Below are 24,190 nucleotides of genomic sequence, written 5' to 3' on the forward strand. Positions count from 1 at the left end.
TGATCTGCATTTTCCTGATAATTAGTGATTTTGAACTCCTTTCCATTCACTTGCTAAGCATTTATGTTTGCTTTGGAGAACCAGCTATTCAAGTCCTAAGACCATTTTTAATCAAATTTTTGTTTCATTTTGTTTTGTTTTTTACTACTGACTTGTAGGAATTCCTTGTATTATTTTGGATATTAACCCATTATAAAGAGTCTTATCAGATATATATTTTGCAAATATATTCTCCCATTCCACAGGTTGTATTTTTACATTGCAGATTGTTTCCTTTGCTGCAAAGCTGTTTTGTTTGATGTAGTCTCACTTCTCTACTTGGCTTTTGCTTTTGCCTTCCTATCTATGAGATCATTGCCAGAACTATTGTCATGAAGCTTTCCCCCCATGTTTTCTTCTAAGGTTTTAATAATTTCAGGTCTATGTTTTAGTATTTAATCAATTTTCAGTTGATTTTTATTTATGTTGTAAGATAGAGTTCCAACAGTTCCATTCTTCCCCATTTGGATGACCAGTTTGCCCTATAACATTTGTTGAAGAGACTGTCTTTTTCCTGTGTGTGTTCTTGGCAGCCTTATCGAAGATCAGTTGAGTGTTTACGCATGAATTTACTTTTGGGCTCTCTATTCTGTTCCATTGGTCTATTTGCCTGTCTTTATGCCAGTTATACACCATTTTAATTACTGTACCTTTGTAATATATTTCGAAATCAGGAAATATGGCCCCAGACTTGTGTTTTTATCTCAAGATAACTTTGCCTATTTTGAGTGCTTTGTGATTCCAAGTGAATGTTATAACTTTTTTTTTATTTTTGTAAAATAGGGCATTTTAACAGAAACAACATTAAATCTGTAAATTAATTTGGGTAGTATATGTACACAATTGAACATTGATAAGTCTTATGAAAAAAAAGAAATCATACCATTTACAACAGCATAGATGGGCCTGGAAGATAGTATTTTCCAGATGCTAAGTGAAATAAGTCAATCACAGAAGGATAAATACTGCTTAATTACTCTTATATCTCAAAGTCAAACTTCCAGAAGCAGATAACAGAAAGGTTGTTGCCAGTGGGTGGAGAAGGAGAATAAGGAGAGTTGCTATTCAATGGATATAAAGCTACAATTACAGTAGAGTGCCTGTAGTTAACATAAGATATTATGCATTAAAAATTTAAGAGGTGAGATCCCCTGTCAAGCATTCTTACCACAAAACAAACAAAAACAAACCAGATTTTGGAGTTGATGGATATGCTTATTACCTTGACTGTGGTGATAGTAACACTGATGTATGTCTATGTTCAAACCCAACAAATTGTATACATTACTTAAGTGCAGTTTTTGCAAGCCAATTATTCCTTAATATAGTTGATCCAAAAAAAAGTAGATATATGTGTACACATATAAAAGCATAGGAAAAATAGAAAATTAATCATGAAATTAATAATTACAAATACCTATGGAGAAGAGTGGGATTATAGGAGAGAGAAGAAATGAACATCCCACATTTTCCATTATATGCTGCTCTTGTGTTAACTGTTTAAAATAAAATACATTCATAAATAAACTATGATGCTAAAAATATATTTAAAGACATTTATACTATCATTTCATTGAGGTCTTTCTTTAGAAATGAGGCAAGATGATAATTCAGTGGAGTTATCTTTTGTTTGCACAGAATAGTTGAAAAATTTAGAGAATAGAACACTGCATACATTTACAAAGGCCTAATTTTGGAGTTTGAGATTAAGTTCAAGGAGAAAATACTTATTGGCATTCTAATTCAGATACCTCATATAATACATTAGAAATTATTTTTTTAAGGTTTTATTTATTTATTCATGAAAGACACACAGAGAGAGAGAGGCAGAGACACAGAGGGAGAAGCAGGCTCCATGCAAGAAGCTCAATGTGGGACTCGATCCCAGTGCGCCAGGATCACGCCCTGAGCCAAAGGCAGACACTGAACCACTGAGACACCCAGGAGTCCCTACATTAAACAATTTAGATAATTCTTGCTAAGTACTTGAAAACTGAAGTAGCATTTCCCAAAATATGTTTTCTCTATTTAAACTGAATTAAACCCCAACATCTTTTTATTGAACTGGTCAAAATAATGCCTAGATTGTCTTTACTGAACTTTGGTTAGCTTCCATTTGATTTTTATTTCTGCCCACAAGAAGTGTGATAGTTCCTTCTGTTTATACTGAGTCTTATTCCACAGCCTGCTAGAACAGAAAGAAATGTTAATCACTTCTCCTTCCAAGCCCCCAAATAGAACAGCTAACCTACAGGAACTGCTCTTTACTTCTAAACAACAAATTAATTCTCTTAGATCTTTTCTCCCAAGACACATACCACAACATTGCACTTTGTTGAACTCTTCGTGGTTTTACCAAAGTTTTATATATATATATATAATTATATATATATAATTCACAGACCAAATGGAACTGCAGGAGTAAGGAAGTAACTAGTTACCTGTGTTTCTCAAAGTACTCATCCTTGATCTGCTTCTGAGCCGGTGTTCTGATGCACAGGTTCCATTTTCTTTAATGAACAAAACAGAGAAAAAAAAAAAAAACACAACAAAAGCAACTTGCTCTCAGTTCTCCCACTGACACTCCAAAGTAAGTTTATTTTGCTTGGTATAAAATATCTTGCACAGAGAGCTGTGCTCCTCAATTAAGCTCATCTTTAAGGTCTCTCAAAAACAACTCCTTGACTCAGGTGAAGAAAGAACCTGCAGTCAGTGCTCTTTGAACTAGCATCTTGACTCTCATAGTGAACATCCATAACAAAATAGCTTGTGAAGTCAAATAAACATGTGTCTGGTTCCTCAGCTTACAAAAGGGAGTATAGCAAGATCAAGGGGTTAGTTAGAGGAAAGGGACTATAGTCAAGCTATCTGTGTTTGAATTCTGGTTTTCTTGTTTTCCATCTTTTGATCTTGCCTATACAATGTTTTTTCAACTGTAAAATTAGGATTACAAAACTAGTACTGAGAGTCAGACTTAATTTAAGATAGTGGAGGAGTAGGGGGACTCTAAACTTGCCCCAGCACTTGAACACAACTAGACAATTACCAAATCTTTCTGAACACCCAAGAAATCAGTTTGAGGTCTGAGAGAACAAAGCTGCAAGTGTACAAGCAGAAAAGTGACCACTTTCTGGAAGGTAGGAGGTATGAAGAGGTGATTTGGGTGAGATTAACTGTGGGAACAACAGAGGGAAGGGAGCCATTCTTACAAAGACTACTGCAAAGTATTATAGGCAATGGAGTGCAAAGTCTGAAATTTTAGAAGGCCTCCACCACCGGGGCCATGACTAGCAGAGACCCAGGAGTGGACGGCATGGACTAAGGATCTCCTGGGTTGCAAGAAAGGGTGGGGTGAACATGCTACACCACTCACAGGCATAGGAGCAGGGCGGGGACTCCAGATGAGGGCAGCACGCCTGAGTGCTACCTTGCCATGAACTGTGAACCACCATGCAATTGCGTGACTATGTTCCTGGCACAGGCTAGCAACTGGCAAAAGAAAGGTGAGACCCTCCCCAAGAGGATCAGCACAGGCTCCTGGTCTGACAGTCTCTAAATTTTGGACATTTGAAATCCACTAGTACACCTGTGATAAAACAGCTTGGACACAGGTAAGGAGAAGGCAGGGATCTGACGGAAGCTATGCCTTGTTGTTATTAATTGATTTATATATTTGGGTGCTCCCAAGTTGGAGGCATAAATATTTGCAACTGTTAGATCTTCTTGATGTATAGGCCTTATGATATAATGACCTTCTATGACTCTTGTTACAGTCTGTGTGTTAAAATCTAGTTTATCTGATGTAAGTCTGGCTACTCAAGCTTTCTTTTGATGTCCTTTAGCACAATAAATGGTTCTCCATCCCCTCATTTTCATTCTGCAGGTATCTTTAGATCTAAAATGAGTCTCTTATAGCCAGCATATAGATAGACCTTGTTTTTTTTAACCATTCTCATACCCTCTGTTTTTTGATTCGAGCATTAATTTCATTCATATTCAGAGTGATTACTGAAAGATATGAATTTAGTGCCATTGTGTTACCTGTAGAGTTGTTTTTTCTGGTGATGTTCTCTGGCCCTTTCTAGTCTTTGTTACTTTTGGTCTTTTTTTCTCTCCACTCAAAGAGTCTCCCTTAGAATTTATTGCAGGAATGGTTTAGTGGTCATGAACTCCTTTAGTTTTTGTTTGTCTGGGAAAATCTTTATCTCTCCTTCTACTTTCAATTACAATCTTACTGGATAAAGTATTCTAGGCTGCATAATTTTCCCATTAAGCACATTGAATATATCCTGCCACTTTCTCCTGGCTCTCCAAGTTTATATGGACAGATCTGCAGCGAACAGGATCTCTCTTCCTTTGTAGGTTAAGGATTTTTTACCTTGCTTTTAGGATTCTTTCCTTATATGTGTATTTTGTGAATTTGACTATGATAAGCCTTTTGTTGTAAATTTATGCCTCAATTTGGTAGCACCCAAATATATAAATCAATTAATAACAAACATAAAAAAACTCATAGATAATACTACAATAATATTTGAGGACTTTAACACCCCACTTACAGCAATGGACAGATTATCTAAGCAGAAAATCAATAAGGAAACAAAGGCTTTGAATGACACACTGGACTGATGGACTCAAAAGATATTTTCAGAACATTTTTTTTTTCAGAACATTTCAAATCAAAACTACAATAAGATACTACCCAACTCCTGTCAGAATGGCTAAAATTGACAACACAAGAAATAATAGGTATAGGCAAGGATGCAGAGAAAGGGCCAACCCTCTTGCACTGTTGGTGGGAGTGCAAATGGGAGCAGCCACTCTGGAGAAAAAAAAGGAGGTTCTTCAAAAAGTTAAAATACAACTACTTTACAATCTAGCAATTGTAGTACTAGGTATTTACCCAAAGGATAGAAGATACAGATTTGAAGGGTACAGGCACCCTGATGTTTATAGCAGCATTATCAACAATAGCCAAACTGTGGAGAGAGCCCAAATGTGTATTGACTGATGCACAAAGATGTGTACACACACACACACACACACACACAATGGAATATTACTCAGCCATCAAAAGAATGAAATCTTGCCATTTGCAATGACATGGATAGAAATAGAGTGTATTATGCTAAGCAAAATAACTCATTCAGCAAAAGAAATATACCATAAGATTTCACTCATGTGGAATTTAAGAAATAAAAAAGATAAACATATGGGAAGGGGGAAAAAGGAGAGAGGGAAATAAACTATGAGACTCTTAATGATAGAAAACAAACTGAGAGTAGATGGAGGGAGTGGGGAAGAAAGTGGTTGGGTGATGCGTATTAAAAAGGGCACCTGTCAGGAGGCCTGAGTGGCTCAGTGGTTGAGCTTCTGCCTTCAGCTCAGGGCACCATTCTGGGATGCTGGGATCGAGTTCCACATCGGGCTTCCTGTCAGGAGCCTGCTTCTCCTTCTGCCTGTGTTTCTGCCTCTCTCTCTGTATCTCTCATGAACAAATAGATGAAATCTTTTAAAAAAATTAAAATAAAATAAAAAGGCCACTTGTGATGAATATTGGTAAGTGATGAATATTTATGTAAGTGATGAATCACTGAATTCTACTGAAAAACCTAAATTACACTGTATGTTAACTAAAATTTAAATTAAAAAAATTAAGAGACCTACTACCAATTTCCTAGGCTTGTTGTAGGGATCAAATTAGTTAATATGTGAAGCCTTTAGAACATTATCTGGTACCCAGTGACTGTTGGCTCTCAGGATTGCTATCTAGCATTGGCATTTAACTCCTTCATACAAAGATTTATAAAACAGGACTATTATCAGCTTATGTTTCTTCAAATTTCATATGGTGAAGTACCGATCCCCCATTATTCAGAACATGACCATAATGGAAGATAAGGTCTTTAAGAAGTTAATCAAGGTTAAATAAATTCATGAGGGTGGGGCCCTAATCCAATATGACTGGTGTCCTTCTAAAAAGAGAGAGAAAAGGCCATGTGAGGCAGGAAGGCAGCCATCTGCAAGACAAGAGAGACCTAAAGAGAAACTGGACCTGCTGATACTTTGATATTGACCTCCTATCCTCCAGAAGGCTATTTTCTCACAAGAAAATAAATTTCTGTTGTTTAAACCACCCATCCATCATATCGTGTTATGGCAGCCCTAGCAAATCAAAATAAGGACACACTTAACAATTGATTTCTAACTTTCTTACATTCTCTGCAAAAGTATAGTTCTACCAAAAATGTTACCATCTAATGGAGAGAAATGGACAAAAAAGGGGGGACAATATAAACTGGTGGATGAAGAGAAATGGAGAAAAGAGTAAACAGGTTTAGGTATTTTAGCCTTTAAGAAAAAAATAATGACGAAGTAAGGGAAACCATGGACTGAGACAATGAAAGATTCATGAAAAATAAAGAGGTGATTTAGTAGCATGTTTTTCTTTTGCTAATTGTTTGGTTTTATAATGTAAAGACCACAATAACCTTCAGCAATTTACATGTATTTGGCCACCTTTATTTTTTATAACTTTACCTCATTTCTTAGTTTCTATAATTATTTGAAAACTTCTTTACAAACTTTTTAATGTAGTTGCTTTTTCAGTAAAACTTCTGAAGTGTTGGATAATTTTTATTATATCCTCACATTTAAGTGAAAGTATATTAGGATATAAAACTCTAGGTTAAAAATCTTTTCTCCTTTCATATTTTTAGAACTCTCTATTTGTGTTGAGCAGCCATGAGAATGTAGTCAATGTCCTAGAACTGTACACTTAAAAATGATTAAATTGATAAATTTTATGCTGTGTATATTTACAATAAAAAATGTACTCTGTTGCCTTCTTGTATCTAGTAGTGCTCTTAAGAAAACTGATGTTAATCTTCTTTTGGGGGGCTGGGAGGCAGATAATTTTTGTCTTTTGTCTTTTTTTCCTCTTTGGAAGGCTGATTTTTCTCTGTGAAAATCTTTTGGAATTTTTTGTTCATTTTTGATATTCTTGAATTCCCTATAATGTTTCCAGTTGCAGCTTTTTGTTTCTTTTTTAAAGTAATTCAATGTGCATTTTCAGTATGAGATCTTTCATCTTTAATTCTGGGTCATTTATCTTCATTGCTTTAAATATTCCTTCTTTTGTGTTTTTCTGAACTTTGCACTTCTGTCTTCCATATTTCATAGCTCCCATTTATATATTCCAGCTTTTCTTGCTACATCTGGATAAAAACTTTAACATAGTCTTCCAGTTCATTAATTCACTCTTCAGCTAATTCCATTCTTTCATTGCCCCCTGTTGTATCCTTTACTTCAACTATTATATTTTCATTCTAATAATTACACTTGCTTTCTTATAGGCCTTATCCTTTTATAATCCTAATATCTTCTCCATCTCCTTATAATATTCATTTGCCTTAGTTTAAATGATTATTAATTTCATTAAAATTTGTACATATTGTTCAGTTTATTATCTTTTGAGAACACTGTCCTTTCAAGGTGTTCAGGTTTTAGCTTTTGCTGGTAAGCTCCTGTTCTCTGTGAAGTATAGCACGCTATTTAGTACTTTGTGTTGGGAAATGACCTGTGTCCTGTTGTCCTAATGAGTTTAAGGACAGGAGAAGTGAAAATCTGTAGGCCATGTATCCAACATAGCACAGAGCCACTACTGACCAAAGATTCTATTACCACAACATCTGGCAGTTCACCCAATCAGTATTTACTTTTAACCACTTAAGAAGAAGCAGTGTTAGGAGTTTAGCAGCAAACTGTCTAGGTTATAATCCAGAAGCCCTGGGGGGCTCAGAAGAGGGAAGGATAGAGGAGTGAATGCCTGAGAACAACTTATCATTAGCACTATTTGCATCAAAGTTTCTCTCCAGGAGGGCATGAGCGCAGCAAATGTTGCTCCTGCTTTCTGCTGTGAAGGGGCAGGCAATAATTTTTCCAGTGCCTGAAAGAAGAAAGGTAAGAAGAGAATTCTAAACCTCTTCCTTCTACCTGTTCCAAATATTGCCTTCCTCCTAGGCTGTACTTACCTACCTCTCGCCAACATACACCAACTCAAGATGGTCTTCAGCCAACCCTATGGTTTTCTGTTTTGGAGTTGGTTCCTACAATCCATGTTTTACCTTCATATCTATAATTTTTTCCAAGTTTATTTTCATGGGAGAAGTAGCAATAGTCAGCAATCCTGCTAGTTAATACTCCTGGCAAAAATCAAAATTTGTATATACTAACTCTACATTTAACATCACTACATTAACCTGAAAGTGCATTTGTTCACACTTAGCCTACATTATCACATAAATATACCTCTAAATCCAAATGTCTATATGCCTATAGATACATATATAAAGTATGCTAAATTCGATGCATATGTACTAGTATCTCATTCTTTCAATATAAACATTTTCACTAACCAGGGAGCACTTCTAGGCTTTTCTTCCCAAAAGCAAGAAAATCAAACCCCAATTTAATAATAAACAATTACATCTAGATAGAGTTGTACAGATTCACAGAGAAATCAATAAGAGCATTCAAGAGGCACAACTCCCCCTCTGTATAAAAATGACAAGAAAATGGCTGTTTGCATATTGTAAACAAATAAAGAAACGTGAGATAGCAATGAATAAAAACAGGATGAGATAAAAAAGGAATCCATAGGGGCTTTCAAACAGAAAGTAAAAGTGTAAGCCTAAGCAAATTCCAGCAATTTAAAGTTATTCTAGAGGTCACTCTTCATTGACATGGTATATTTAATTTGAAGAATCAAATAGGCACACCAGGGTGGCACAGTGGTTAGGCATCTGCCTCTTGGTTTCACTTCAGGTCATGATCTCAGGGTCATGAGATTGAATCCCATGTCTGGCTCCATGCTCAGCATGGAATCTGCTTAAGATTCTCTCCCTCTCCTTCTCCCTCTCACCTCTGGGTGCTGGTACCCTCTCTCTAAAATCAATCAATCAATCAATCAATCTTAAAAGAATAAATGCAGACTGTGTATGAAGTAACTGATTATAAAAGGTAATAAGAAAAATTCATTTCTTTTACAGGTTTAAGAGATCAAGCAAACTATAAAATGCTAATCTAACTTTTAATATTTCTAGTTATTTGATTAAACTTAAAGATAAAGCTCTTATTTACCTTATCATATTGCAGGAGGTTATTTTTAAATTTATTTTCTCTTTGTTAACCTTTCTGGAAGTTATATTTGGTAAAGCAAAATGTTTCCTATTGGCTTAGACCCTGTACCTCAAAATACCATGTTGTTTTGGTCTCCAAACATACCACCATTCTATCCTGAGTGTAGAAAACTAAGATTACTCACATACCTCCTCACTCACAATGAGAGGTTCAATAATTGAAAATAGAAAATCCTCATCTTACTCCTTTTTAGGCAAAAGGAGGGAAAAGAAGGAATAAGAATTAAAAGCTCTAGATAATTTATTCTTACATTAATGAGACAAATTTATAAAAAAAAGATGTTTTCAAAATTATGGGTAGTAGTTTCTAGGGCTTCCACAAAAAGTTACCACAAGTTAGGTGGCTTAACATAACAGAAATTTATTCTCACGGGTCTGGTGGCTAGAAGTCTGAAATCAAGGTGTTGCAGAGCCACGTGCCCTCTGAAGGCTCAAAGGGAGGATCTTTTTTTTTTTTTTTCTTCCATCTTCCAATTCTGGTGGCTCCAGCTATTCCTTGCCTCACACCTGTGTAACTATTTTCTGCCCCTGTCTTTATATGGCCTTTTCCTTTTGATTCTTTCTGTTCTCTTTTCTTGAGGGCCACAGTCCTTGCATCAGGGCCTATCTTAATCTAGTATGACTTCCTTCCATCTAATTGCATTCAAAAAACCCCATTTCCAAATAAGGTCACAGGTACCCGTGGTGAGGACTTGAACAGATCTTTTTTTTCTTTTTTCTCTTTGGCTTAAACAAACAAAACATTTATCATCTTCTAGGACAGTAAGACCATAATGAAGGCCAACTTCAGAGTTGCTTTACTCAGTAGCTCAGAAATAACAATAAGGAGCAAGGTTGTGTTCATATATGTGATATACCATTTACACATTGTTTCATCTTTGGACTAGTTCCCCTCCTAGTAATAGATGGCTGCCAAAAGAAAATGGGAAAACCTATTCTTTGCTTTCACATTAGAAGAGAAAGAGGCTAATGGATGAATGAAGGAGGGAAGGCAAAAGAGCTCCCTCAAATGTGGAGTCTAATTTCTTCCATTTAATTTGATTTGGCCAATTTAGGCCACATGTCCACACCATGACTAATAAGAATCACCAGAGAAATGCCATGAACTCACTGAATTAATCAGAATTTATACCCAGGGTTGGTAGGGGATAAGCACCCTCTGAGTCACCAGAGCTATACAGAGGAAGGCTTAATAGTTGGTTAGAACTTCTTTGAGGTTTTTATTTAGGAAGGAAAAAAAACCTTATTTTTATATGTGACTGGATAGCCAGTTGACATAGCTCCCTACATAACCATGTCATTTTATGCCATTTCTTTATCTCTGTAATGGTCCTGATGGTTCAGGCAATTTTTATAATATGCTTACAGAATGTATATTTTTGGTGAATACAATCAAGCCTATAATACTACAAAATAAGTTAGCTTACTCTCCTAACCAAAGAAATAAACTAGAATCATATGACTCACTTTTCCTAAGATTAAATGTATTGCCCAATTACTTTTGTCATTAAGCCACACAAGTCCAACATTTTATATCCTTAAATTTAGCCCCAATGTACATTTTTTCAGTTCCTATTGTTGTTTTAATTCAAATCTTCATCAACTGTCTGGGACAATGGTAACATTTCTCAACTGCTCTCTTTCTCCGTTCTCTATCCCAAATCCAAAATATCTTCTGCAGTATAAATGGAGTAATCTACCTAAAATTAAACATGGATTATAGAATTTTGCCTCTCAACAACAGATACCCAATTTCCTACAAGATAAAATTAGAAGTCCTTAGTAAAGCATTTGAGATCTTCCATCATTTCTGCCTTGCTTATACCTTAAGCCTTACCCTACTTTACTCTTAAGTCATAATGAGCTTCTTGCCCTTCCAAAACTATGCTGGTTTAATACACATCTACTTTCCCTTTGCCTGATACTTCCAGTTTTGTTTTAATAGCTTTCCTTTCTTTTTCTTAATGCCAAGTCTCAAACTTTTTGTGACTAATCTGGATAAAGAGACATAATTGAATAGATTTAGCTGTCTACCAATTCAACATCAACTATCCCCCCTGGACCAGTGCTTTTCAAATTTCGGTAGGTCTAATTCAGTAGGTCCAGACTGCATAAACTTCCAGGTGATGGGTTGCATGCAAAGTGAAGACACAGACAAGAGATCCAAATCTCTGAGTAAAAAAACCTGGACTTTTCTTCTCTGACTTTTGACTCCTTCTGCATCAATTGTTGCTGAAGTTCTGAGTTCCCCTAAGTCACATCCTGATCCTGTTCCATTCACTTGTCTTTAAATTGCTACCAAAAATCACTATCTTACTCTCAGGTCTAAATTTCAAAAGGAATCACAAAAGGAAATAGTCTATATTCAAACCATGAAGCATCTGTGAGAGTTCTAGAATTTCTACATAGTAGAGATTTAAGAGTGGTCATCTGGTTTAAGAGGGTGAATTACTGCAGTGTTGAAGATTCTACATCAATACTAAAAGAATTAAATAACAACAACACTAGTTTTCCATATTAAAGAAGAGAGGAATTAGGATTAGGGAAAGCTTTCACCTTATCCCAACTCTGAATTTGATGACACCACTATGAAATACGAGATTAAATATAAGAATATATTTTAAGATAGTCTTTAAACTAACCTTCCTTATATCTTTAAAAATTTGCACCTGCTAAGTCTCATACAATAAAGAGCTATTTAATCTATGTAATATGGGTCTTGAAAGACAGGTGAGAGGTGGAGTTACCAGAATCAATAGCCAGGATAAAGAAAAGTGTGTGGTGTGTATGTGTAGACAATAGTTAATTTCAAGGAAAATAGAATGTACAAGAAAAACTATGTAATCATAATATATCATGTAGCTCCTCCACGTGTAAGACTTCCCTAGTTATAATAAGGTTAACACTAAATACCGATTCACCCAGAATAGTGATGCATTTGTTTTGACAGAATAGGGAAACGGAAAGTGTTTAAATGTGTATAAGCACAAAAAAAAAAATCTAAATTCTAATCCTCAATAATAGAACAATCAACAAATAAAGGCTAAAACTGAAAATCAAGAAATAGCATTATTAGGCTGTTATTTAGTAATATGGGTATAAATAATGAAAATAAAAAAGAATGTCCTCACAAATGGGATTTGTAGTAATTTTCATTATAAGTGTTATACTCTTATTTGACTTTTTGAAATACATGTAAATATGTATATTTCTTTGATAAAATAAAAATTAGTTTTCTTTATACAGACAGAGATCAGTAGGAGGGTCAGGTAGATGGGAAGGTGAAGAGAAGGACAGTTAATATGTGTTTAGATAGATGATAGGTAGATGATAGACAAACAGAAAAAGAGGAGAGATTTTACTCAACCTCATAAACTTTGGGATGCCTTAATTTTCTAAATCTTACCCAAGGTTACTTACTGGAAAGTAAGAAACAAGATTCATATCTAAATCTGCCTTTCTCCAGAGTCTATGTTTGTCTCAGTTTGCCAAAAATCAAGACAGGACAATTGGAAATCCATCCCAGGTTTAGGATTATACATTTGGTCCCTGTTCCTATGATTATTAATACAGATGAGATCTCTGTGGATTCATCTTTCATAAGACTTAGACTCCAAAATTCATTTTCCCTAAATAATACCTAACCTATGTTTGTGAGTTTTTAAGATACTTAAAGTATTCTAAAGGTATTTAAATCTAAACCTGTCACCAGCTAGATCCCAAGACTTGACATTTACTGCCCACCTGCTTATACCAATCAACATTTGTTTCACAGTTTTCCTTATGCTCTTCTGTCCAGTTTATCTCTTAACTCAGGCAAAAGACCCAGTGGGCATAATATCCCAAGGCAGAAACCTAAACTATTCCCCGTTAATAATGACTGCGCTAAGGAAGAGCTCCAGTCAGCCCAGATCTCCCAGACCAGTTGGAGCACGACCTCCAACTCATGCCTGAGCAGATGGACCATATAATAATATGGAATGACTAAGTTACCTTTACCTCATGATAGTACTAAAATCCTTGTCCAAGGAGGAGCACAAATCTTATTTACATAACATGCAGTATATGCATAGGTATGTTTCCTTAAGGCATATGCAGGACCTTATGCCAGCCTTTGGCATATGATACTGTTTCCAGACTTAAATATTCATCCTAAATACAAGAAACCCACTCACCCTTGCTCAGGGAGTCATGGCTCTATAATTTATTTTCCATTATCTCCTTATTTGCTGCAAATATAGTTTCCTTTGTGTGTAACTGCACCTGGTGTGGTTTCCATTTATAACTTATCAAGGAGCAAACTCACATTAGTTTCTGGACTCTTCCCTATGTATCTGTTTTACTGTCTCTATTACAGAATTAGGTTTCAGCTCTTTTCTAACACAGGGGATGACTAGAGTTGTATGGTGGTGGAAACAGAAATGATAAGGGGAGGCATAGAAGGAGTGAAATTTTATGACAACATCATAAGGATTGTTTGAAAATCCTTGACTATTAACTAAAGAATGAGATTAGATTCATGTCAAACTTCAAAGCTCTTTTCTAACCACCTATTTGAAAAGGCTTTTCTCTGGAAATAACATAGTTTCCCTTTTTCTTCACAGAGCAACGAAAAACACATTTCTGTTCATTTACACTATTATTTTTTTCTTTAGGATAAAATTCTTTGAGTTTGGATGAGAAGATGAGTTCTTCTCCTGACCTTTCTAGTCAATGATTTTTCAAGGTAATAAACAAAAATACATGTAAATACTTTTTTTCCAATCTGTGATGAGCAGTCAATAAACAGAAAATGTTAATCATACTAATTTCTCCTCACTGGCAAAGTGATGCATAAATAATCTATTAACATGCAAGGGCCAACAGGGTTAAGCTGTTCAAACATTGTCATTGATTTCTTCCTTCCCCCCCATGCTCGCTTCTTTTTATTCAACTGGTACTGTGTAACCTTTCCTTTCCATTATATTATAAAACTTTGCTCCCCTGAGCATCTCTGTGAGGCTCTTCTCCTAAAACATTAATTAAAGGGAGGTGAAGTTATTTGACTAATCAGCAAAGGAGTCTGTATGGCTCCAATGTTGAATGACAAATGTCAATAACTGCTTTAGGTTTGTTGGATCAACCAGCCAATATGGAGAAACTGATCCATCATCTTGTCACCAATTCCCGTAGCTTCCCAGAAGCCTGCCAATTAAAAAAAAAGTTGTAATCACAATACATCACTCAGCAGTGATTGCAGGAACATGATAAATAGGGACCTTTTCCTTCCTCTCTGTTGAGTATTTGATGTCTTTTTTGAAAATGTATTCCATTTTTCAGGTTGATGCAAACCTCAGATCCAAAATGCAAAAAAGATCACCTTAAGGTATATATTACTCTGTTCTTTTTCCTGAAGCATAAATTAACATTTTGTTGAATACATATAAATTCTTATAGACTTTGGAAAAGTGACAGAAATGGTTAGAAGAGTAACCTGTATTACTGAGAACTGGCCCATTTAATGGTTCTTTTTCTTTCTTTCTTTCTTTTTCAAAGGCAAAGTTTGGAATTTTATTTGGTGAATAGTTACAAAAATTAGAAGGTGATAAAATATACAGATCTCTTAATAGCTCTCACTCCTTAACAGGGCAAAGGTATGCTACATAAGCCTTTCCAGCCACATTTCCTGCCTCCTTCCTACTCACATTCTTTTTTCTAACTATTCTTAAACCTACAGGCAATTCTCAAAGTATGCCAAACAGACCTCTGGGCATGTTTTTCTCTATCTGGAAGGCTCTCCTGACTCTTGGTTCATGTAGCTAAGTCCTTTAAATTCTTCCAGACTTAATCAAATACCCATCTTTCCTGGACACATCCTGATACCCACTCAAAGGCTTAGTTCAAGACCTTTTTCTTTGCTTTCTTCATATCTCCAGTAATACTTGGTTCATGCCTCCATTCAAACCTAAATCCATTTATTGCAATGGGAGATTTTCCTATTTCCCACTTAAGGTAGTAAGCTCCTGGAAAACAGGAACAATCTTACCTTGATCTTATACCTCAATTACCAGCATAATAACTGATACCTAGTAGGTGCTGAGATCTGTTAATTCATCAAACTGCTCTTAAAACATTCATGCTTACATCTCTCAGTACCTACTCACTATCTTAGATTCAAGCTTAGCTCCTTACCAGGAATTACGAAGTTCTGGGCAAATTGAACTCTGCTCTTATCTCTAGCTTCCTGGTAAGGCAACCTCTCCATCACTCATTTTTACTTACTCCAAACTGACTTTTCTTCATTTCCCCTTGTGTGACAAGTTCCTCCTTATCTAAGCACCTTTGTAAATGGTATTGTCTATGTTCAAAACATTCTTTATTACTCTTCATCTGGACAACTCCTCTCTTTTTTAAAAAAAGATTTATTCATTTATTCATAGAGAGAGAGAGAGAGAGAGAGGCAGAGAGAGAAGCAGGTTCCAGAAGGGAGCCCGACGTGGGACTCGATCCCAGGTCTCCAGGATCACACCCCGGGCTGCAGGCGGCGCTAAACCGCTGTGCCGCCAGGGCTGCAGCCAACCGCTGTGCCGCCAGGGCTGCAGCCAACTCCTCCCTTAATCTTCATCTTAAAAGCCACTACTTTAGGGAACATTTTTCTGATATATTTCCCCCAAACCGCATTATGTACCAAACTGCATAATCCCATGGTGTTGTTCATGACTTCTATCATACATATATCATTGGTGTATAGATACAGACCTTTCTAGACCACAAGCTCTATGAGAGAAGGGGTCTTGTTTCTCTTATTCATAGTGGTTTCTATGATATCTACCACCCAGGAAATATTTAAAGGCTGTTTAAATAAATAAATCTTGAATATATAAACATATTTTGACAGCAGAAACCAGAGTAAAGGCTATAAATCTGCCATAGTGCTATTTAAAAAAATTAAGCTTTTGTAATAAAATTTATGAAACATGCTTTTTAAAAAGCCATATTCTTTATTCTGCACTCCTTTCACAGTGAATCAATCAATAAGCTTAAAACAAGAGTGTCTTAACTTTTAAAAGCCACGTGCCTCAGTTTTTACAACTCAAGCAATTGGCTTGGGTAGGGTCCAGAAACCTGTGGTTATCATGATATTAGACTGAAAATGTGCATAATTGTTTCTCCTTAATGCTCTCAACTCAATGATTGCTTCCACCTGTAACTGCCTTGACAAGTGTTAGTGCCATACTCCTTTGCTTCCCAGCCAGGTGAAGAGTAAGTACCATTATTTCATGAACCCTGACACACTGTAGAGGCAAAATACTGGCATTGGCAAACCAAAAGTTGTATAGGTTTCCATGCCCCATGGCCTGCATATCAATCCCACACCCAAATTTTGTCTCCCAAAGTAGAAGACAAAAATAGGAGAGGGGGAAGTGGAAACCAGTAGTACTTGCTCAAATGCCTGGAAGTCCTGAGAAGGCAATCTGTAGTAATTCATGTGCCATATCCTTACCAACCAATTGTCTGCTGAGGCTGCTCACTAACTTTTCATTTGCTTCTCTTATTAATGTTCAAAGCCTCCACATGGTAAACAGGTGGTGCTACTCTTGAAAAGTAATCATGGAGGGCTGAAGTCTCTAACACAATCATGTAAAACACTGATGATATTTTGGTTTAAAAATAATGCATCCCCAGTGACATAGCCTGCTGAAATAAGTGGAATTTATGAACTTATTTATTTATTTACCTTCTGTCTGAACAGGAATCTCACCATGGAATTAAAATTCAACAGACAGAAACCCAAATTGAGAGCTACGCTCTAGGTATTGTTTTTAATCTTTTATCTGATTCACACTGATGAACAAGACAGCATTAAAGCTCCTCTAGTCATTTTTTCAAACATTGCAAAGCAAAAACAAGGACCAGGATTACTTTTAAAGTGAATCCTTACTAAAATATTCACAGACTAAACAAAGAAAAATAATCAAACCCAAGGCCATGAAAATTAAAAAATTCATATTCTCAACTAACAAAGTTGGTTTCTGGGCTAAAAGGGATACTAGATTCAAAATGAGTTATTTAATGTCTAAATGTCTTTTCAATGCTCTTTTAAGAACTTCTTATAGCTAATCTAAATTTCTAAAAAAAAAAATGATAAAACTTCACCATCACTATAATTTCATGAACAATATCTGTAGGTTTTATTTAAATTTAGAACCATCTTAAAAAATTTCATGATGTTTGAATAGAAATATCTTCACAGGAAGTTTGTAGTACAACAGAGTCTCTAATATTTTCTTTGAAATACAAAGGCATAACAGTGATTTTAAGAGGAAATACGCATTCTTTAAATTAAGTATATTTATGAGACTCCTGTTTCTCTTCTGTCACTCAAACATAATCTACTTATTTTGGTATATTTCACCTTTACATGATCTTTCTTCCATGATTGGGATAAAGTTGATTTGATACATAAAAGGTTTGAAAGGTTTTCTAGTTAATTTTTCTGATCTCTACAATACTTACACTGTTGATCTATGGCCATAGGCTACCAACATTACTACTTAACTAGCAATTAAATCACTAAACATATCACTTACTTGGTAACATATAAGCCCCAAACATCAAATTAATCAATCTGTTTACTTTTACTCTTTAGGGAATTATTTTAATATCTCCTTAACTATATGGAATTAGGATGGGGCATGGTATATTCTCATTCATCCCACTGCACACTACAATATACTAATTAGATGGGAAGAATCACTAATAACTACAAAGTGTTTACACTTCAATCTCCTGGTTTAAAATAGCTAAATAAACTGAGACAGGAACAGGTATGTATGAGTTTATATTCATGACTTGTTGTCTCAATTTTCCACTTTATGAAGTGACAGTTATTGAAAACGAGCTCACACTGGGCACTCTTTGGGGTCTGAGAATAGAGTCAACTCTGGCTAATTCTGCATTAGTAATGGGGTAACTCATTGCAGACTATTAAATTTCTGATTTTCCACTAAAGAAAAAAATAAGTAAATTTGCCTTTTGACCTTATGGGACAGAATTTAAGCAGTAGCTGTCAAATCTAGGAAGGTCATATTGTCCTTACCTTTCTTCGGTGTTAGAGGCCTCAAGAAAATAATCTATCACTCCTTCTTTATCTAGTAAGGAAATGAATATGAATATCAATCATTCTGTGAATTAACCTAAGAACACTGGACCAGGCTCTCCCAGAGTTTATGCTAATTACTGCTTATAGGATGGCATGTCGGCAGAGGCGCATATACCATGACTATGCAGAATGCTATTATTTTGCTACTGTATCAAGTGGAATTAGAGGATAACAAGGTGAAAGAATTAGTCCAACTTTCCTAAACTAGTCTAGAAATTTACATCCTAGGAGATGACGGCTCTTTTATTATTGTACTTGTTTTTTACATGTCATTGCTTTTGTTAGCTATCTATGAAGTTGTGGCTGCTATTTCATATGAAGCAAACTAAACTGAGTAATTTTAGTAATTTTATTACTTATTAATAAATAAAACTAGAAATTTTATTAAAGGAATGGCTAAAAGTCAGTGTCCACTCTCTTAGAATTTGCCTTTTCTCCTCATTGCATCTCTATTTTTTTCTGGTTTAACTATGTGACAGTAATTTCACCAGGCACTAAACTTCAAGTTAAGTTTAGATTCCTTTGAAATATTACTTTGCTGTATTGCCTTTTTTCAGTCTTATTTTAAAATCCTAAGCAATGACATTCCAATTTTTTCAAAGGCAAAGATAAAAACTCATCTAAATGCAGTGCCTGCAATTCACAGACCCTGTTCTGGGTACTGCCCTGAGGTGTCATCCCCCTAATTCTTACAACAAAATTATGAAGCTGACCTCATAACCCCTTCAAATTCTCCCATCTTAAGGAGGGTTTGATGTTGTAACCAAAATCAAAGGAAAGGGTGATAAAATAAAGAGTATTATTAAGATTAAAAGAATAAAAGAATTATCCAAATCATCTAAAATCCTGTACTCTATTTAGGAAGAGAGATCTAGTGAGAGACCTAGAAACTGTTATATTTTAAAATTATCTATGAACCAAAGTAGATCCACTGTATTCTTCAAAGTACATTTGGTCTAACAATTTGTCAAGTTTCAGGATGGTGAAAATTAATATGTCCTAGTTATAAATTGCTTAAAAAATTGTTACAATAATAGAAATGGCAGTTCAGCTAAAAATATATATTGACCATGCTAAGTCCTACTATGGCATCACTGGTACAAAGGCTACAGCATTCTAATTCTGTTTCTTTGGGATTTTTTACCCAGTTTATTTGATTAGTAAGGTGAGTCTGTGTTTTAGAAACTCTGAAGTCAGACACAAAGACTCATGCCAACTTTTAAACAATGCAGGGGCTTTAATTAGATGATATATTTCTCTTGTCTTCTGGAAGCTAGACACCATTATATTTCCCTGCATTAGCATCTATGCTGAATAAGAATTGCTTGTATTTGACTTTTATGAGAAAGAGGGAACATTTTTGAATGGTTCTGTTGTCTTTTGTGTAGACACATGGCTGGTAGGCTATAAACTAATTAGCATGGGCACTAGATACTTGAGAGTGGTTTGTCACAGAAGCTGATAAGACACTATAGACTCAGAAATAGCACCAAATGATCTCTTTGTCCTCTGCTTGAAAGTGATAATGCTAATACCAGTTTATTAAAATTTGTAATCTAATATGCTCTGCTAATTTCCTATTGGGGATAGTACTTATATTGAAAGTGTTGCTTATTTTACATGTATTCAAAAACAGACTCAATGAATGTTTTAAAGCTAAGTTTTAGGATTTTCAGCTCTTGTCTTTATTATCAGATATGATTAGTTCTGAGGGAGGAAATTTGAGCATGTAAAACCATCATATTTTTGAATTGATTGTTTTCAAGCCTTTAATTAAATCACTATGCTTTTTATTGTGTTCTGAGCTCGAGCTACTGCAAAAATAGTAAAACTACTTGTCAGCTAAGGAGGATTATGAATAGCTTTGCCAGTTACAGAAAAAGTATTAAATAAAGTAGTAAGGAAGATCATTTTTCTCTGTTAATTAAAACACCACCAATAACACAAAACTATAGTTGCACTAATAGAGTAGGTGATGAGTATGGAGAATCCACAGTGAGCATTATACAGAAGATCAATACTTCAGAGTGAAAGAAAACAGGATTTGAGTCCTGGCTTTGACAAATACTCACTGAGTCACATTGATCAAACGATGTCTATATCAGTTTCTCCATTATAAAATAAAGGTAATTAGACCTAAGTCAAAGTTGTTATGTATATCTAGGTCATAATAAGTAGCAAAAAATATTATTGTTTTTCCCTCCTATCCAAGGCTTTAAAAACCTCCTCCATAAGAAAACATGAAAATTTAAAAGTAAAGGACTAATAGAACTCCAAATGTATGCATGTTTCTAATGGTTTTTCATTATATTTTTGATACCTGATGGATAGAAAAAAAATTCTTCTTCACTTTCTTTTTCTGATTAACAAAACATCGTTCTACTGATTCGCTCATAGCTGATGTTGAAAAATCTGGTAGTGACAAGATTTTCTTTACTTTGGAAAGCATTTAGTATTTTTGACCAGGAGTCCTAAAGCTTTCTTCCTTATCTTTAAAGTGAAATTGTTGGGGCACCTGAGGGGCTCAGTTGGCTAAGCAACCGAATTTGATTTTGCCTCAGGTCATGATCTCAGGGTTGTGACACTGAGCCCCACAATGGGCTCCAAACTCAGCACAGAATCAGCTTGAGATTATCTCCTTTTCCTCTGCCCCATCCCCCACTAACACACTCTCACTCTCTCTCTAAAATAAATAAATATTTTTTAAAAATATAATTGTAATATAATAGTAATTGTTTAACTATGATATGTCTCAAAGGTTTTACTTCTATGTCAGTTTTCCCTGGTATATGACATTTTGTCAATTTCAGTATCTGGATTCCACTCTTAGTTCTAGGAAATTTCCTTGGATTCTGCTTGATATTCATTCTGTTATGATTCTCATTCATTTCTATAGGCCCTTGAATTTACACTCTTGCTTTCTCCTCTTTCCAGAATACCAAGCTTTCAAGAAGAGATGCCTCCTTTCAGGTTGTTCCTAGGTAATATACACTGAAGTATTTAGGAGGAAAGTGTTATGATGGCTGCAATATACTTTAAAAAATAAAATTATATATGAATAAAATAAAACAATAAAAAAAGAATTTATATAAATAGATAGTTAACTACATAGATGTACATTACATATACAAAGAATCAGACAAAACAAATGTAGTAAAATATTAACAACTGGTGAATATTTGCAAAGGGTATATAGATATTCATGTGCTGTTTATTCAATGTTTCCCACAGATTTGAATTTTTTGAAAAAAAATTGGAAGTAAAAATAATCCTTATTTAATTACCTAACTGCAATATTTTTTATTATAAGCTGGTCTAAAATATCATACTGGAGGAATTTCAGGGATTACTTTATTCAAAGCTGTATTTTATAAAGTAAAAGATGTAGCACAGGTAGTTTTGTGATTTGTCCAAAGCTTTAAAAAAAGACCAAATGGATATTATAGAATTGAAATATAAAATAGATATAAAACATTGCTCGATCTAACTCAGTAGAAGAGTATAGATGAAAGAGTATATATTGGTAAACTATAGAACAGATAAACGGAATTTATACTGACAGTAACAAAGGATACAACATGTGTATCACCAGAATCCCCAAAGGAGAGGAGAGAGTAAACTAAAAGAGTATTCAAAGAATTAATGAGTGAAAACATCCCAAATTTAATGAAAGACACAAACCTACAGATTCAAGAAAGTGATCAAATGCCAAACAGGGTAAATCCAAAGAAATCTACATCAAAATACACATTTGAAAATTAAAGGCAAGAAAAAAATGCTAAAAGTAGCCAAAGAGAAATAGTGCATTATATTAAGAAATACTAAAAAAAAAAAAAATTATACTAATCAAATAGCAGATTTCTCACTTAATACTATACAGGTCAGGATAAAGTTTTACAATATTTTTCAAATGTTCAAAGAACAGAACTGTCAAAAGTGAATTCTCTACCTGGCAAAATAAACTTTTGAAAATTAAGAGAAAACAAAGAGATCCTCAGACACAGGAAAACTAACAGAATTGGTTGTTGGCAGAATGATCCTTTAGGATTGGCGAAAAGAGTGTCTTCAAATAGAAGGGAAGTGATAAAGGAAAGAATCTTGGAGCATCAGGAAGAAACAATAAAAAACAAAGAGCAGAAATATGGGTACATACAATACACTAAGATTTTCCTCATGAGTTTTAACAGTCATATTTAAAAATTAAAATACAAATTGTAACACTACCTGACACTCAAGACTGATATTTGAAAGTGGAGAAGATAAAGGATCTAAAATGGAAATGAATTTTTTATACTTTACAATAGTAAGATGTTAACACCAATAAACTCTATTATAAATGTAGAGACTTAGTTTTTTAAATTTTATTTTTAAAATATTTTATTTATTTATTTATTCACAAGAGACACACAGAGAGAGAGAGAGAGGCAGAGACACAGGCAGAGGGAGAAGCAGGCTCCATTCAGGGAGTCCGACCTGGGACTGGATCCCGGACTCCAGGATCACGTCCTGGGCCAAAGGCATGCTCTAAACTGCTGAACCACTCAGGGATCCCAATGTAGAGACTTATATGAAGTCTGTATAAGAGATACAAATTGAAAGTTTGTGGCAACCAGCATTAAGCAAGACTATGGGTGCAATTTTTTTAAAGATTTTATTTATTTATTCATGAGAGACCCAGAGAGAGAGAGAGAGATGCAAAGACACAGGCAGAGGGAGAAGCAGGCTCCCCCCAGGGAGTCCAATGTGGGACTTGATCCTGGGACTCTAGGATCATGCCGTGACCCAAAGGCAGATGCTCAACCACTGAGCCACCCAGATGTCCCTATGGATGCCATTTGTTAAATTGCATTTGTTCACTTTGTGTCTCTGTGTCACATCTTGGTAATTCTTATAATATTTCAAGTTTTTCATTATTATATTATATTTTTTATGGTGATTTGTGATCAGGGATTATGATTCAAGCTCAGATAATGATTAACATTTTTAGTAGTAAAATACTTTTTAAATTTAAGTATGTACAGTTTTTAGACATTGCAATACTATTATACACTTAACAGACTATAGTATAATGTAATATAGTATCAAACATCTATTCATGATAAAAACTCTCAGAAAACTAGAAATAGAGAGTAAATTACTCAACTTGATAAATGTGTATACAAAACCTACCTCTAATATATTTCTTAATAGTTAAAGACTGAACTCTTTCTAATATTAGGATTAAGGCAATGATGTTCACTCTTGATACTCATATTCAGTATAGTACTGAAAGTTCTAGCTACTGCAATGAGATAGGAAAAAGAAATGAAAGGCATTCAAATTGTAAAGAAAGAAATTTAACTATTTGTAGATAATATTCTATATAAAAATTCCAATAAAAACCACCTAGCAATAATAAGTGGGTTCAGCAAGGGCAAAGGATATAGACCAAATACAAATAGCAATTAGATGGTTATTATAGGGTAACAAAAAAGACCTTTGTAGTAATAGAAATGTTTAAAAAGGTGATTGTGGATACATGCAAAACATAATGACAAAACTGTATGGGACTAAATATACATACACACACACATAATCACACAAATGAATGCAAACCCAGCTGGGGAAATGTGAATAACATTAGTGGGTTGTGTCAATGTCAGTATCCTGACTGTGACATTGTACTATAGTTCTGTTAAATGTTACCTTTAGGGAAAACTATGTAAAATGAATAAAGGATCTCTCTGTATCACTTTCTACAATTGCATGTGAATGTACAATTTTCTAAATATGTTTCAATTTAAAAAATTGTGTTCCCAGTTAAATTTTA

At 34.7% G+C, this 24,190-nt stretch overlaps 1 long non-coding RNA gene across 9 annotated transcripts in view; it reads right to left on the minus strand.

Moving 5' to 3' along the window:
* Positions 1 to 24,190, minus strand: part of LOC140641542 (uncharacterized) — a 292,971-nt gene that overhangs the window by 31,961 nt on the left and 236,820 nt on the right. The window contains exon 7 of one of the 9 annotated variants that reach the window (XR_012038088.1): positions 2,481 to 2,549. The exons of the other annotated variants lie outside the window; for them this stretch is intronic. This is a non-coding gene — a long non-coding RNA (uncharacterized lncRNA). The remainder of the gene's footprint in view (positions 1 to 2,480; positions 2,550 to 24,190) is intronic. 9 annotated transcript variants of the gene reach the window in all.

Source organism: Canis lupus, chromosome 10 (genome assembly GCF_048164855.1).
Source record: "Canis lupus baileyi chromosome 10, mCanLup2.hap1, whole genome shotgun sequence".
In the NCBI taxonomy this organism is placed as follows: Eukaryota; Metazoa; Chordata; class Mammalia; order Carnivora; family Canidae; genus Canis; species Canis lupus.